This window comes from Bos taurus, chromosome 14 (genome assembly GCF_002263795.3).
Source record: "Bos taurus isolate L1 Dominette 01449 registration number 42190680 breed Hereford chromosome 14, ARS-UCD2.0, whole genome shotgun sequence".
Taxonomy (NCBI): domain Eukaryota; kingdom Metazoa; phylum Chordata; class Mammalia; order Artiodactyla; family Bovidae; genus Bos; species Bos taurus.
In genome coordinates this window covers 62,505,001-62,520,497 of record NC_037341.1, presented here as the reverse complement: position 1 = coordinate 62,520,497, position 15,497 = coordinate 62,505,001, and the positions used below count along the sequence as shown (strand labels likewise).

Sequence of the window (15,497 nt, the reverse complement as noted above, 5' to 3'; positions counted from 1 at the left end):
ATTTAGAAAGATGGTAATGATAACCCTGTATGTGAGACAGCAAAAAGACACAGATATATAGAACAGTCTTTTGGACTCTGTGGGAGAGGGTGAGTGTGGGATGGTTTGGGAGAATGGCATTGAAACATGTATATTATCATATGTGAAATGGATCCCCAGTCCAGGTTCGATGCATGATACAGGGTCCTCGGGGCTGGTGCACTGGGATGACCCAGAGGGATGAGATAGGGAGGGAGGTGGGAGGTGGGGTTCAGGATGGGGAACACATGTACACCCGTGGTGGATTCATGTCAATGTATGGCAAAACCAATACAATATTGTAAAGTAATTAGCCTCCAAAAAATTAATTAATTTATTAATTATTTTAAAAAAAAAGAATCCTCCTTGCAATGTAGGGGACACAAGTTCGATCCCTGGCCTGGGAAGATTCCACATACCACAGGGCAACTAAGCCCACGTATCATAACTGCTGTGCTGGAGCTCTAGAGACCGTGCTCCACAAAGAGAAGCCACTGCAGTGAGGAAGCCCATGCACCGCAACCAAAGAGTAACCCCTACTTGCAGCAATTAGAGAAAGCCACAGCACTGCAACCAACACCCAGTGCAGCCATAAACAAGTAAATAAATGAAATTTTTTTAAAAGAGAGAGAGACTTGGATGCTTGCGGAGGGCCAATAGCAGACATACTGATTCTCCACACCGTCACATTAAGGAGAAGGGTCCTTATGTTGGATCATACATATGCTTTACTGTCTTTGGGGGCAAAAATACACATTTCTCATTATTCTGTAGCTTGATATCACAATGATCCAAGGAATTAATGCAATGGCTACTACCATGTTTAGGGTTGTGATCCATAAGTACTTCAGAGTATCTCAAGCCGCCTGATTACTGCCAACTTAAATGCATAATTCTCTCCTGGCCTTCAGGAGAAATGTATTGGCATTGAGGCTTAGTTATAAATGTTATGAGAAAAAAAAAACAATAGATATTGACTATCTCGACTTCAAATATTTTATTACTGTCCTATAGCTTTCATTAAAAGAACTGGCTTTATTCAATTTGGAATACAGTTGAAAGTGAAAGGCTTTTCACTTTCACTTTCTCATTATATCCAGATGAGCTATGTTACTCATCTATTAATTAAACCATAGAGAGTTAATGGGTGATGAAGGAAGTGGGATGAAAAAGAGCTAAATACATATAAGTTTCATTTTATATTGACTTATCTCCCTTCCCTGAAATATCAGCAAAATACAAACTAAGGTTCTGTTCTGGCCCACGTTCACTTTAATATTTTTACCATTTGGTCTTCATATAGAACTATTTGGCCAAGTAAGTATTCATGCCTTCTTCACAGTCACAAAAAGTATTGCCAGGGCTTAAGCCAAATTACCTTGTCTACAAACCTTGGCTGGCTCACATCTGGAGCAATTAACATATTTTGAAAATTGTCCAAGGAATTCATAAATCAATAGATTTCCCTTCCTGAAAAGCCAATTTCCTAAACGTTCAATGAGATGGCTTTTGAGACCCACACCAACTAAATAGGAAAGTAATAGTGTTCCTATCTTAACAGGAAACTCATGATTGCAGGTGCTGCTGCCCTCATTATACCATAATAGGATTTCAAAAGAATCTTTTCTGAATTAAAAAATATTCCATCTATTTGCTGCACAATATCCTCTTCAATATTTTGTATTAAATGATAGATATGGAAAGTAAGGAGGGGCACATATTTATTGTCCTTTTCTCCAGGAAGCAAGTTGGGTTTTTTATTTCATTATCCCTTCTCCTACTTGTTTGTTTTTTTTTTTAATTAAGTAAATTTCTATTTAACAGAGTCACTACAGAAAAGAATTTTTTTAAAAGTAAAATGGTAAAATAGTTTTTGGTAACAGAAATTTATCTAGAGTTAAAAATGGAAATGCATACTTCATGACAAAGCCTTAATGGCAGATATAAACTAGCATTTTCTATTTACCAAATACCAGAAACATTTAACATACAACAACTTAACCAGGATGCAACATCTTTGCATTCTGAATCATAATTTACACAATTCAAAACCCAGGCATTTGAAAGGTTAAAAAAGTAACTCACAATATGCAGTCACGCAGCGTCCCGGGTCTCAGAACCTTCCACAGCTGTAAGGCCAGATTTGCTCGCCGGCAGTTCTCTGGCCCTGCAACTGAGATCACTCATAATTAATGAATAATTTACTTGAACACTTGACAGCTCAGTAAGCGGTTTATGAAAGGCTGTTACTTTTACTTCTTCTGTAGTTGCCTTTGCAAACAGGAAACAGGAAACACACCTACAAGAGCACTGACAGACCTCAGCTTAATTGGTCTTTTCTCAAAGTACTCAGTGGAGAGTCTTGTACCACAGACATGATATGTCCCTAAAAGAGCAATACTCAGATCCTTCTATTGCAGAATTTAAAATCTTTTAGACAGATGCCATGCAGGCAATTTATTACAAGCATTTTAGTAACATTCAGGTCTTATGACCTTAATCCTGGAAGGACTATAAATTTCAGAATATGTATATAATATTTATAAATATATACATATCAACACATATATGTGTATATATAAGTACAAATATATAATACATTAAGCAATATATTATTTAAATATGGATTATTTAAAACAATAAGCAGCATATTAAAGTAATATATATAATTTTCCTGGAATATATGTGGAAACTATCATTTAGGAATCTTTTGTCTACACGTAACAGAAACCCAGCTCAGAATCCCTTCAACAAATAAATAACAAAACAAGAAAATATTTTGGTTTATTGAGTTGGGGAAGAAAAACCTGGATATAGGTCTGGTTTTAGGAAAACAGAGTTTCACTATTTATATCTCTTGATTCTCTGCAAGTCTCTTAGCATGGTATTTTCTGTAGAGTGACTTCACCTTCTGGCTGCCTTTCCTCTTGGTGCAAACAAATAACTTCAGTGGTTCAAGATCACACATCCATCTTCCAAGAGGGCAGTGTTAGCGTGCTGCCAGTCTCAAGCTCTGAAGTCATTCTGATTGCCCATCACTGAATCAGTCACTGTACTTGTCTGAATGGCTTTAATCAAGCCTTATCCTTGTAAGAGGTGACAGCCTCTCTCTGTCTCTCAGTCACTCAGTCATGTCTGACTCTTTTTGATCCCATGGACTGTAGCCCGCCAGACTCTTCTGTCCATGGAATTTTCCAAGCCAAGAATACTGGAATGGGTAGCCATCCTACTACAGGGGATCTTCCCCTGAGTCTTTTGAGTCTCCTGCATTGGCAGGCAGGTTCTGTACCACTGGTTCCACCTGGGAAACCCAGAGATGAGGGTAGGATGTTCCAAAGAAAAATCACATGGAAAGGGCATTCAGGTTACTAAGAGAAAGGGACAAGGGGGAAAGGAATATTGGAGGAAATCAACAAATGTCTGCCATGACAATGTTTGGCAATAATCCAAAGATTGGTATTTGAGGATGTGTATCTATGAAAATACTGGATCTTGGGTTACTACTGCACAATTGCACTCATCTCACATGCTAGTCGGAAAAGGCAATGGCAACCCACTCCAGTACTTTTGCCTGGAAAATCCCATGGATGGAGGAGCCTGGTAGCCTGTAGTCCATGGGGTCGCTAAGAGTCGGACACAACTGAGCGACTTCACTTTCACTTTTCACTTTCATGCATTGAAGAAGGAAATGGCAACCCACTCCAGTGTTCTTGCTTGGAGAATCCCAGGGACGGGGGAGCCTGGTGGGCTGCCATCTATGGGGTCACACAGAGTCGGACACGACTGAAGCTGCTTAGCAGCAGCAGCAGCACATGCTAGTAAAATAATGCTCAAAATTCTCCAAGCCAGGCTTCAGCAATATGTGAACTGTGAACTTCTTGATGTTCAAGCTGGTTTTAGAAAAGGCAAAGGAACCAGAGATCAAATTGCCAACATCCGATGGATCATGGAAAAAGCAAGAGGGTTCCAGAAAAACATCTATTTCTGCATTATTGACTATGCCAAAGCCTTTGACTGTGTGGATCACAATAAACTGTGGGAGACCTGCCTCTTGAGAAATCTGTATGCAGGTCAGGAAGCAACAGTTAGAACTGGACATGGAACAACAGACTGGTTCCAAATAGGAAAAGGAGTATGTCAAGGCTGTATATTGTCACCCTGCTTATTTAACTTATATGCAGAGTACATCATGAGAAACGCTGGACTGGAAGAAACACAGCTGGAATCAAGATTGCCGGGAGAAATACCAATAACCTCAGATATGCAGATGACATCACCCTTATGGCAGAAAGTGAAGAAGAACTAAAGAGCCTCTTGATGAAAGTGAAAGTGGAGAGTGAAAAAGTGGGCTTAAAGCTCAACATTCAGAAAACGAAGATCATGGCATCCGGTCCCATCACTTCATGGGAAACAGATGGGGAAACAGTGGAAACAGTGTCAGACTTTATTTTTCTGGGCTCCAAAATCACTGCAGATGGTGACTGCAGCCATGAAATTAAAAGACGCTTACTCCTTGGAAGGAAAGTTATGATCAACCTAGACACCATATTCAAAAGCAGAGACATTACTTTGTCAACAAAGGTCCATATAGTCAAGGCTATGGTTTTTCCAGTGGTCATGTATGGATGTGAGAGTTGGACTGTGAAGAAGGCTGAGCACTGAAGAATTGATGCTTTTGAACTGTGTTGTTGGATAAGACTCTTGAGAGTCCCTTGGACTGCAAGGAGATCCAACCAGTCCATTCTGAAGGAGATTAGTCGTGGAATTTCTTTGGAAGGAATGATGCTAAAGCTGGAAACTCCAGTACTTTGGCCACCTCATGCGAAGAGTTGACTCATTGGAAAAGACTCTGATGCTGGGAGGGATTGGGGGCAGGAGGAGAAGGGGACGACAGAGGATGAGATGGCTGGATGGCATCACTGACTTGATGGACATGAGTCTGAGTGAACTCCAGGCGTTGGTGATGGACAGGGAGGCCTGGCGTGCTGCAATTCATGGGGTTGCAAAGAGTCGGACACGACTGAGCAACTGAACTGAACTGAACTGAACTGAAAGATGTCTGAAAGAGAATGAGCTGAGGTTCAAGAGATATTGATTACCCAAATCTTTGCATTTAGTAAGATTTTCTATTAACATTATGTTTTTATGTTTGCTAAGAAAATAATAGTTGAGAATTTTTCCACTTTGTTTATGAAACACATATAGTGTATAAAGTGTGCTTGCATACGATCTTCCACCTTGTTATTCAAACAACCCTGCTAGGTAGATAGATAACCTTGGCAGAAGCTTAGAGAGTAGGGTAGATACTGCTCTTAACTCTCCAACACTCAGTCTACTCTTTGTTCTAACTGGACCTTGATTTTGCTCAGGACAGCAATTTGCCCTGTTTAAACTACAGCTAAGGATGGGCAGGTAGAACACTTTGGGCCCTGGACATGTAAGCTGAAAGTACTAGGTAGAGCTTCGGGAACAGCTCTATTAAAGGGCTCTGGTGTTTGCTTTTTGCCCTTCCCCTTCCAATGCCTGAAACACCAGTAAAATGCCAGAGGTGGAGCTGTATCTTGCAACCACGGAACGACAAGTATACCACATGCTGGGAAGACCAAATTGAAAGGAAAAGCCACTATACTGGGCCTTGTCTGCCTCCTCCTGGGCTATTAGATGAGAAAAACCTCTATATTGTTAAGCCACCATAGAAGGGCTCTTGTTCCGTGCAACTAAACACACACCTTATACAAAGAAGCTTAACAATCTGGTTATGACAGATCAAGGCTTAACCCCAGGTTTCTTGCCTCTCTGTGTTGCCTCTCCATAAGCAGAATCCATACTCTGAATACCATACAGGACAGGCATTTTAAATTTATGCTTTCTTTTTAACAAATAGCTCGTTTAAATGATCTGAGTCATAGCTATGATGCCAAGAGGGGATTCTCTCACCATTCTTCTGTTTTTGGTTTCTTTAGCTTTTTAACATGTAACACTCATGCACTTGCAAAATTTCTAAGACAAGAATGCCTTGGCTGCAGAAAAACAAACCTACCGTCATTTGACCAAAATTTCTTTTAAGACTACCTAAGGGAGAATTGACCATCTTCCCAGATTTAGCCATGGATGAGTTTTCTCCCTAGACTTTCTCACTGACTTAGTTATTAAAAGACAACAGAAGACTTCTGGTGTCTGGCTCCATGTATAACGAGCTTGGAAGTCACCACTCTCTCTTAACAACAAACAGGAATCAACAACTCTTCTTGGATTCATAAACCGCTGCACCCAAGATTGGAGAGACCAGCAGGGAATACAGGAAGTCTCTGAGACTTGCCAGCAGAAACCACCGCATGAAGCCCTGTACTAGGAAAAGAAAACCTGAACTGTGATTGACCAATTGCAGGAGTCTCCGTGAGGACAACTCTGAGAGTTCAACACTTCAGGGGGACACAGTCATGATAGAGGGCAGTCCTTACAATACTGTGAGATTTACTTCAAGGAGCTCTACCAGATTCCCACAGTAAATACCAGAGAAAAGTCAGTTCAGGTTTCCGGAACAGAGTGGGTAAAAGAGCATTTTGAAATATGCCGGAGCACTCCGTTCTTGCCCTCAGGGGAAACTAGTTACCAGAGTCTAACCTGCAAGTGCATCCTCAGAACCCAACTGACCTGGAGAAGGGAAATACTCAGCTTCAGACTCCTCCAGGCATCCACTATGGGAGAAGGGACTACTCAACTGCAACCCACTCTAGCCATCCTGTACCACCCACGTGAGGAGAAAAAGCTGAGAAACACTCATGAAGATCGCAGTCTAGAGGCACAGGCTCACCAAAACACTGAGTGAGACCTGATCATAGGATACATAGAATATTTCTTTTCCCTGAAAACTCATGACCACATTACTGAAAATCTATTTACAGCAGTTTCTTTTACTCACTACAACATGTCTGGCTATCAAGAAAAAATTACAAGGCTTGCCAAAAGAAAAAGAAAAAAAAGCCTACACAATTTTTAGAGACAGAGAACCAAAACCAGCATGGCTGGGAAGCTGGAACTAAAAGATAACAGAGCTCTCATGAAGGTTGGAATAATTTACCAAGCAAAAAGTCACGGAGGAGCCACACCTGAAGATCAATTCCAGAGGGATTAAGGATTTATCTGTGAAAAGCAAAATGTTAGAAGAAAATATAGGAGAACATCTTTCTGCCTTCCAAACGGGGAAAGAGTTCTTAAGGCACAAAAGAGCTAATCACCAAAGGACAGACTGATAAATTTGCCTGCTCTACTATCCAGATTTTCTGTTTATCAAAGGTACAATAAAGAAAGCAGAAGACATGCCAATATATGAGACAAGTTTGCAACATATGAAATCAACAAAAGATCAGTATTCAGATTATATAAAGACATGTTACAAACCAGTAAGAAAAGACAATGCAATAGGAAAATGATCAACAGATCTGACGTATCATCCCAGAAGAGAATAATATGAATGGTGAATGGATGGTTTTCTTTCTGCCTTTCTGATCAGACTTTTATTTTCTCTTCTTACTTTATTGCATTGTTTAGAACTTCTAGTACTATGTTGAACAGGGTTGTGAAAGAGAACAGTCCTACCTTGCTCCTAATCTTATAAGGAAAGGATTTAGTCTTCCACTGGTAAGAGGCTGTTAGCTGCAAGTGTTTCATAGATTTTTAAAAAATCAATTTTAGAAAGTTTCCTTCTATTCCAATTTTTCTGAAAGCTTTTTTTTTTATAATGAATGGGTGCTGAATATTGTCAAATGATTTTTCTGCTTCGATTAGTGTAACTGGGATACTTTTTCTTTAGACTGTTTATATGGTAGATTACACTGACTGCTTTTCATACTGAATGATCTTTGCATTGCTAGAATAAACATCACTTGACCACAATACACAATTATTTTTATATACTGCTGAATGCTATGTGCCAATATTTTGTTAAGGGATTTTGCATCCATCTTCATGAGAGTCATCAGTCTCTAGCTGTCTTGTTGTACTGTCTTTTTCAAGTTTAGTTATTAGAATTGCTTCTTATAATGAATTGAGAAGTGTTCCCTTCTCTGACATTTACTGGAAGAGATTTATAGAATTAATGTTTGTGAACCGTGAACTTCCAGATGTTCAAGCTGGTTTTAGAAAAGGCAGAGGAACCAGAGATCAGATTGCCAACATCTGCTGGATCATCGAAAAAGCAAGAGAGTTCCAGAAAAACATTTATTTCTGCTTTATTGACTATGCCAAAGCCTTTGACTGTGTGGATTACAATAAACTGTGGAAAATTCTGAAAGAGATGGGAATACCAGACCACCTGACCTGCCTCTTGAGAAATCTGTATGCAGGTCAGGAAGCAACAGTTAGAACTGGACATGGAACAACAGACTGGTTCCAAATAGGAAAAGGAGTATGTCAAGGCTGTATATTGTCACCCTGCTTATTTAACTTATATGCAGAGTACATCATGAGAAACACTGGGCTGGATGAAGCACAAGCTGGAATCAAGATTACTGGGAGAAATACCAATAACCTCAGATACGCAGATGACATCACCCTTATGGCAGAAAGTGAAGAAGAACTAAAGAGCCTCTTGATGAAAGTGAAAGAGGAGAGTGAAAAAGTGGGCTTAAAGCTCAACATTCAGAAAACGAAGATCATGGCATCTGGTCCCATCACTTCATGACGAACAGATGGGGAAACAGTGGAAACAGTGTCAGACTTTATTTTTTTGGATTCCAAAATCACTGCAGATGGTGATTGCAGCCATGAAATTAAAAGACTCTTACTCCTTGGAAGGAAAAGTTATGACCAACCTAGATAGCATAGTAAAAAGCAGAGACATTACTTTGCCAACAAAGGTCCATCTAGTCAAAGCTATGGTTTTTCCAGTGGTCATGTATGGATGTGAGAGTTGGACTATAAAGAAAGCTGAGCACTGAAGAATTGATGCTTTTGAACTGTGGTGTTGGAGAAGACTCTTGAGAGTCCCTTGGACTGCAAGGAGATCCAACCAGTCCATCCTAGGGGAGATCAGTCCTGGGTGTTCATTGGAAGGACTGATGTTGAAGCTGAAACTCCAATACTTTGGCCACCTGATGTGAAGAGCTAATTCACTGGAAAAGACCCTGATGCTGGGAAAGATTGGGGGCAGGAGGAGAAGGGGACGACAGAGGATGAGATGGTTGGATGGCATCACCAACTCAATGGATATGGGTTTGGGGGGACTCCAGGATTTGGTGATGGGCAGGGAGGCCTGGCGTGCCGCAGTTCATGGGGTTGCAATGAGTCGGACACGAACTGAGCGACTGAACTGAACTGAATTGAACTCCTTTAAATATTAGGTAGACTTTTCCAGTGAAATCTTCTGGAGCTTTCTGTTTGGCAAGTTTCTAAACTAATTCAATTTCCTTAGTTGTAAGGCTATTTAAATTATCTATCTTCTTAACAACTTGCAATTGTGCTTTTCAGGAAGTTGGTCCGTTTTACATAAGTTGTGAAACTTGTATGTGTAGACTTATTTGTCTGAAATATTTTTACTATTCTTTTGATGTCAGGAGGTCTATGGTGATATCTCCTTTTTGATAGCAGATATTGGTAATTTGGGGCTTTCCAGATGGCACAGTGGTAAAGAATCTGCCTGCCAAGGCAGGAGACACCGGAGACTCAGAGGATTCTATCCATGGGTTGGGAAGATTCCCTGGAGGAGGAAATGGCATCCCACTCCAGTATTCTTGCCTGGAGAATTCCATGGACAGCAGAGCCTGGCGGGCTGCAATGGGGTTGCAAACAGTTGGACACAACTGAGCACACAAGCATGCTTACTGGCAATGTGTCTTCTCTTTCTTTGATAGTGTTGCTAAAGACGGATCAATTTTGTCACCCTTTTCAAAGAAGCAGTTTTTTGCTTGATATATTTTCCTTATTATTTTTCTGTTTTCAGTGTCATTGATTTCTGGTCTTATCTTTACTATGTTCTTCTTTATGCTTGTTTTGGGTTCATCTTACTCTTTTTTTCCCCTATAGTTTCTTTTAAAAATTCATTTCTGGAAGTGGGAGCTTAGAGTATTGATTTGAGACTTTTCTCTTTTTAAAGTAAATATTTAGTGCTATAGATTTCCTCTCAGAACTGCTTTAGCTGAGTCTCCCAAATTTTGATATATTGTATTTTCATTCACTTCAATGTATTTGCTTTTAAATTTCTTTATGACTTCCTCTTTGACCCACAGGTTACTTGGAAAATTGTTGGTTTTTTCCCCAAATGTTTAGAGAATTTGCTGTCATCTCTCTGTTACTGATTTCCATTTTGATTCCACTGTAATTCAGAGAATAATACACTCTTTATGATCTTGAGAGTTTTAAAAAATTTGTTGAAGCTAGTTTTTATGGTTTATGGTGAATCTTGGCGTATATTTTGTGGTGCTTGAAAAGAACATCTTTTCTGCTGTTGTTGGTTAGATTCTATAAATGTAAATTAGAACTAGTTGATTGGTAGTGTTGTGTTCATCTCCATGACTGCTAGTTTTCTATTTGTTCTATTAATTGCTGAGAGAGGTATACTGAGGCTTCCAATTCTAATTGTGGATTTGTCTATTCCAGCAGCTTTTGCAACTTTGTTTTACATATTTTGTTCTGTTGTTTGGGACACATTTAGGATCTGCATGCAAAATATGTATCTTTGCTGTCTTTTTGACTCTTTTGTCATCATGTAATGTCTCTCTCTGTTCTTGATCATTTTCTTTGCTTTGAAATCTTCTTTATCTGATTTTAGTATAATCACTCCTTCTTTCTTTTAATTAATGTTTGCAGGGTATATCCATCTTTTTACTTTCACACTCTATACTATTTTATTTGAAGGTAGTTTCTTGTAGATGTAATACAGTTGAGTCATTTTTTTAGTCAACTGTGTTAATCTCCATCTAATAAATTATTTATTTAGACTGTCTATATTTAATGATATTCTTGAGCTAAAGTATGTCATTATATTTTTTGTTTTCTGTATGTTCTGTATTTTTTTTTCTTTATTTTCATTTTCCAATATTATTGTGGATACTTGAACATTTTCCAGAGTTCCATCCACAGTGTTTCTTTCAGTATAACTCTTTGTAAAGCTTATTTAATAGCTGCTCTCCAAAAGATTTGTGGACACAGTGGGGGAAGAAGAGGGTGGGACGAATGAGATAGTAGCATGGAAGCATATACATTAGTTCAGTTCAGTTCAGTTCAATTCAGTCGCTCAGTCGTGTCTGACTCCCTGCAACACCATGAATCGCAGCATGCCAGGCCTCCCTGTCCATCACCAACTCCTGGAGTTCACCCAGACTCACGTCCATCAAGTCAGTGATGCCATCCAGCCATCTCATCCTCTGTCATCCCCTTCTCCTCCTGCCCCCAATCCCTCCCAGCATCAGAGTCTTTTCCAATGAGTCAACTCTTCACATGAGGTGGCCAAAGTACTGGAGTTTCAGCTCTAGCATCATTCCTTCCAAAGAAATCCCAGGGCTGATCTCCTTCAGAATGGACTGGTTGGATCTCCTTGCAGTCCAAGGGACTCTCAAGAGTCTTCTCCAACACCACAGTTCAAAAGCATCAATTCTTCAGTGCTCAGCCTTCTTCACAGTCCAACTCTCACATCCATACATGACCACAGGAAAAACCATAGCCTTGACTAGATGAAACTTTGTTGGCAAAGTCATGTCTCTGCTTTTGAATATGCTATCTAGGTTGGTCATAACTTTCCTTCCAAGGAGTAAGCGTCTTTTAATTTCATGGCTGCAATCACCATCTGCAGTGATTTTGGAGCCCCAAAAAATAAAGTCTGACACTGTTTCCCCATCTATTTCCATGAAGTGATGGGACCGGATGCCATGATCTTAGTTTTCTGAATGTTGAGCTTTAAGCCCACTTTTTCACTCTCCACTTTCACTTTCATCAAGAGGCTGTTTAGTTCCTCTTCACTTTCTGCCATAAGGGTGGTGTCATCTGCATATCTGAGGTTATTGGTATTTCTCCCAGCAATCTTGATTCCAGCTTGTGCTTCTTCCAGTCCAGCATTTCTCATGATATACTCTGCATAGAAGTTAAATACGCAAGGTGAAAATATACAGCCTTGACGTACTCCTTTTCCTATTTGGAACCAGTCTGTTGTTCCATGTCCAGTTCTAACTGTTGCTTCCTGATCTGCATACAAATTTCTCACCACATGTTAAATAGATAACTAGTGGGAAGTTGCTGTATAACACAGGGAGCTTAACCTGGTGCTCTGTGACAAACTAGAGGGGTGAGCGAGAGGTTCAAGAGGGAAGGGAGATATATATTCTTCTGGCTGATTCATGTTGTTGTACAGCAGAAGCCAACACAGCAATGTAAAACAATTATCCACTAATTAAAAATAAATTAAAAAAAAAGATAAATGGGTATATAACAAGGAAATTAAGATACCAGCATAAAAGTAAGAGGAAAAAGCCTTCTCACATTTCCTTCTACTGCTTTCCCAGTTCCATTGTCACTCCAGTCTAACAAATGCATAAATAAAATTCACACACACACACAAATTGCTCTCCATATTACATTAAATATACATAACTGAACAATGCATTGTTGTTAATATTGTATAAGTTAAAGTAAACCCCTTACCTCCCTTTACATCCCTTTACTCTCCCTCTTTCTAAAATAATTTTTTAAAAATCTCCTTGCATTGAAAATCATATCAGGCAGTGTTATAATTTTTGCTTCAATCATCGAACCTAATTTTAAAAACTTAAGGAAACTTTCAAAGAAGGCAATGGCACCCCACTCCAGTACTTCTGCCTAAAAAATCCCATGGATGGAGGAGCCTGGTAGGCTGCAGTCCATGGGGTCGCTAAGAGTTGGACATGACTGAGCGACTTCATTTTCACTTTTCCCTTTCATGCACTGGAGAAGGAAATGGCAACCCACTCCAGTGTTCTTGCCTGGAGAATCCCAGGGACGGGGAAGCCTGGTAGGCTGCTGTCTATGGGATCGCACAGAGTCAGACACGACTGAAGCGACTTAGCAGCAGCAGCAGCAAGGAAAGTTTATTATACTTACTCCTATTTTTATTCTTTGTATTATTTTTCTTCCTTCTTATTATTCCAAGAGACCTTCTTTTATCATTTCCTCTTTGTTTGGAGAATTTTCTTTAGCTATTTTCTAAAGATAAGCCTGCTGGTGACAAATTTCTATACTTTTCTTCAACTAAGCCTGTTTTAATTTCTTCTTCATTTCTGAAGGATATTTTTACTGGATATAGAATTCTGGATTGACAGTTCTCTTTCAGCATTTGAAAAATATTCTGCCACTTTCTTCTGGCCTTCATGATTTCTAATGACAAATCCACTGTCATTCTAATTATTTCCCCCCACAGAAAAGATTCCATTTCGCTCTCGCTATTTTCAAGATCTTTTCCTTGACTTTATTTTTCATTAGTTTGGCTATAATATCTTAGTGTTGATTTCTCTGGGTTAATCTTGGTGGGATTTCACTCAACTTCTTGACAGTATAGGTCTGTGTTTTCTGCCAAATTTGGCAAACTTTCAGCCTTAAAAAATACCTTTTTAGCCTTGTTCTCTTTCTCTCTTTCCAGGATGCTGATGGTACATTTGCTAAACAATTTTCTGTTTGGGTGGTGGGGGGGAGGTGGTAATTTCCAACATTTTATCTGTAAATTCACTGATTCTTTCCTCTGTCCCCTCCAGTCTACTGTTGAGCCCATGAATTGAATTTTTTTTTACTTCATTTATTACAATTTTCAATTTCTAGCAAACTGGAAAATGATAATAAAATTTCAAAAAGAACACAAAAAATCAAGCCAAAAAAAAATTTTTTTTGAAGTTGCAAAAGGAAAGAGCTGTCTTCCACTTCCTAAGAAGTGAACACTTTGATCAGTAGGTGAGGGGTCTTGCTTTCATTCAATAGCCCTCTGTTAGAACATGCTCTGGGGTTTTCTCTCCAGAGCAATGTAGCTGTTCTGGGCATGACTACCTCGAGGAGACAAGACAGGCGGTTGAGGTAGGAACAAGCAGTATTTCAGCAGTGTTTACCAGTGCTATGAAGTTTTCTTCTGACATTTTCAGTCCAACCCCACCTCATTACTTCAGTCCTTCAGCTCCCTCAGATCCTACACTCTGCATAGATTTTTATACTTTTCTCTCCTCTGGCATACTTTTCCTCTGGCATCTGCTTGTTTACCTGGTCTCTTATCCACTTTTGCTTGCACTATGACATTTCATGCATGTGTGGGTTCCCTGACCCAGCTCCTTGACTGGTGGTGCTCTTGACCTAGCTAAGCACCACCTACACATTTCAATGGGTTTACTTTTATCAGCACTTATGTTGTCCTCCAAAGATCTCCGTATCTTTCTTCTTCTCCGGATCTTTCTTTCTTCTCTTCAAGTTGGGGGTGAAGGAGGCTGATTTTAAAACCCCAGTCTCCTCTCTCTAGGATTCAGTTCTGTGAGATCACCAGCTGCTTTTGATACATGCTCCTTCCATCCCAAGCCCCACAGCTAGAGGCAGGAAGAGAAATGGGTGGGAGGACAAATTAACACTGAAAAGCTTGATAAATACTAACAGCAAACACTAAAAATAACTAGGCAGAAGTAGTCTACTTTTAGGAATTTCATTTGTGCCTTTGTGTTGGGGGCAAGGAGGAGGGGGAGAGAGTGCTGTGGAGAGGGGGCTGGGGATGTTGATGCTGTGGAGGAGGAGGCACTAGGAGCTTCCTCAGGCAGACAGTACTACCCAACCTCTCCCCAAAATAGCTCCTTCTCTTTCTCAGCTTTCTCAGGCTTCTGCAGCTCTGCAAATGGCTCCCTCCCTGTGCTGCAAACAAGCATCCCTGCTCTTGCCAGCAGAGAGGAAAAGCAGCTAAGAGATTGCAGGCTGCTTTGCTTCTCAGCCTCACCCTCTCCCAATTGCAGACTATCCTGGCCATCTTTTGACTTTGGCTCCTGGAGATTAGAGGGTGATTGGAATCAGAGTGAGTTGCCTACATATCAGCAAGTCCCCAGTATGCTAGGTGTGACATGGCAAAGTCATTAACTCCACATGACACAATCTGCATGGCGGAGACAGAAAATCACAGACTAGGAATTTTACATGTCCCCAGAAATGCTGTCTAGGACTGGCAGCCAATGTCACTTCTAAGACAGTGCCGTGGATAAATGACCCTGATCATTCATTCCACGGCTAAGATCTCATGATTTAACAAAATGGAGGAGAGAAAGTCTGTTCAGTTCTGTTTCTGTCATTTTTCTCTTCCCTAGTGAGAAATTCAATTATGTTATGAATCAATATGGATCACTAGAGCTGGAGGAAAATACAATGTGAGGGAAATAAATGGTTCCTGCTTAGATGAATTACATGCAGTTTTGAGCTCTGCATCATATCTGACCTGTGCAACCAGCAGAAAAGGGAGTATCTCAAGCCTGAGTTTTTCCCCTACTGCTCCCCTAACCCCT

The 15,497-nt window shown here is 40.0% G+C and overlaps 1 protein-coding gene across 7 annotated transcripts in view; it reads right to left on the bottom strand.

Annotated features, from left to right (window-relative positions):
* NCALD (neurocalcin delta) overlaps positions 1 to 15,497 on the bottom strand; it is a 468,660-nt gene that overhangs the window by 194,794 nt on the left and 258,369 nt on the right. For 4 of the 7 annotated variants that reach the window (XM_025001408.2, XM_059893125.1, XM_025001409.2 and 1 more), the window contains 1 exon segment: positions 2,104 to 2,191. The exons of the other annotated variants lie outside the window; for them this stretch is intronic. The gene's annotated coding sequence lies outside the window, so the exon portion shown is untranslated. 7 annotated transcript variants of the gene reach the window in all.